We start from the raw sequence: 2574 nt of genomic DNA, 5'->3' as shown, positions 1-2574 counted from the left end.
TGCTTATCCTCAGAGGGTTGTTATACAGATAAAATAATTTTCATAAAGCTCTTGGAGTGTCTTCGGGCAGAAAGCACTATATACATGCTTGTTAAATGGTTTATTTATCTTTATATTTCCATTTTAGAGAGTCAAAAATTTTTTTCTCTACTATTTTCAGGGATATACACTCCATCTAGAAATTGAAGATACAGAATTTAGATCTTAATTAACATATGCAAGACTTGTGGCTATCCCATGTTGGGTGTGGATAGATAACAGTTTTTCTGGGCTTTAGTCCTTCCTATGGACTTCACAGGATGGCTTTGAAGATAAAACAATGCAAGAGACAAACGTGAAGAGTGTAACCATGTTTTTATGCACCCTTGTGGATATAAACATACAGACATACCCTTTATATTTCTAAGATTTGGGGGGAAGTTGTAAGAGGCATTCTACAAAGTTAAATTACCCCACATTAAAATCAGTTCACAAAAGGTAGAAAAGGGCCAAATATGCAGATAATTACGAACTTCAACTGAAATCACAAAGTATATACATGATCGGTAATGTGAAAACTGACCAACCTAATACATTTTTGTGTTTAATTAAAGAAATTCTGCATTATAAGACAGACACAAAAACCTTTGAAATCATCCTAAGTCAGTGGTATTTTCACATCTGAGAGTGATAACTCAACTTTAGAGGTTTCATAGTTTCTAGCAATATATCACACAATCTAAGAGTTCACTTATTACAGAGAAGAACACATTTGATTCTAGGCTTTACTTGCAGACCACATGGAAGGTAATGTCATCTGGCTAAACTGCAAAAGAGATCCTTCTTACAATGTCTCAAATATTAGTATTTTTATGAATAAGAAACACTTTCCATCCATTAGCATCTCAGGCTCAAGTAAAAAACATTATTTTGGCATAGAATTCTACAGTTTTCCTATTTAATTCCCTGATAATTCTTGGGGTCCTTGCCAGTAAGTCATGTTTTGAAGTATACTTTTAAAGTTTTGGCACCACTTCATCTCTGAATGAGTCCTTTATCTGGAATTGTTAAATAAATAGAGCTAATTAAATAACACAGTTCTTATGCCCCTTACATGGGGTCTTTAAAGAAAATTGGAAGATCTTCCCAAAGAACTCTAGAGGGTAAATTATATGTTGTCTTGGTCAGCAGAGATCTTGGTGATCTTGGATGTATAAATAGTATTAAATACCATCAGTGACCCTCATAGTTGCCAAGAGGAATCGTGATGCAAAGCAAGCTGAACAGCACACAAGATTGGGAAGAATGCACCTCTGTTGGGGCTAGCCTGGCCTATATCACTGGCTATTATCCTGAAGACAGGTGAGCTGCTTGTCCCCAGGACAGAACATACACCTGCCTGTCCTCACAGTTTAAATGAGATGCCAACACTTTTTTTCTTTGAAACTAAATACATTTTAATAGAAAACAAAATACAAAATAACTCTTTTCAGAAAACAGAAATATTTAATCCTTTTGCACAAATTAGAACTTGCTTTATCCTTAAAGCATAGTTTTATATGTGTGCGTAGGTACTTACAATTTGCTTCACAAAGTGTTCATTAACTGCTATTGCAACGCAGGAGGCGGGAGTAGATGATCTCAGGAGAAAAAGATGTGGAAAAAGTCACACCTCTGAATAAATTCTCATTTAGAAATTCAATAGTCTCTAATTCTATCTTGTGATTTGTCATTTTCAATTATTTTCATTTCTTTATCATAATCTGTCCTTTCAGGGGAGAGAACTGTTAATAGCCATGAAAAGAATCTCTTTCCCACCATCACTGCAAGAGCCCAAGACTTTCTCAGTCAAATCCACCCACCCACTTCCAGAAACATGTCAGTCAGAGTGATCAATCTGTCACCCAGGAATTTTCCCTTTCTCCCAATACACTGTGCTACCAGATTCTCTGAATTCCCTGAACCTCAAAATTCCAAGTATCACAGCCAGTGCCAGGAGTCAAACCTGAAAGATGAGAGCAGAGAAGGCACCCTCTGCCAGTGCTAGGTTTCCTTTTCTCAATAATAATAATAATAATTATAATTATAATAACAATAATAAAAAAAATCCTGGTTCTCTGTAATTATGGAAAGACTTTGCCAGGACCATCCCGCCCCCTTTCCTGTTCCCACCCCTGCATTCCTCCACCAGTAAGGCTTCCCTGCTGCCGAGTGACGACTGTGAGCTGCCGGGACCACACGCAGTACTCGGTGAGGCAAGCAGCGCTGCGGTGTAACGAACAGGACATGAGACAGAGATGTGCAGGTGCCTGTGTAGGATGCAGCGGGGTCTTTGTAAGCACTCGCCGTCTCACCTCCAGAGCATCTTAATTCTTTGACCTCATGTCCTCTTGTCACCGCCTCCCTCAGTCCCTGTCCTCGGACATTTGGGGGGAGAGTGAAGGGGAGACATGCTCAGATGTCTGCACAGGAGGAGAAGGAGAGGCGGGGAGTCTTTCACAGTCCGTCAGTGATTCAATTTCAGTCTGTCATAAGACTTGCAATCTGGAGGCCTTTCACCAGCGCCCCAGTCCGTAAAAACAAAGATTAAAAAAA

Source organism: Talpa europaea (assembly GCF_964194135.1).
Source record: "Talpa europaea genome assembly, chromosome: 14".
NCBI classification, from domain to species: Eukaryota; Metazoa; Chordata; class Mammalia; order Eulipotyphla; family Talpidae; genus Talpa; species Talpa europaea.
Note: the sequence above shows the minus strand (reverse complement) of the source record.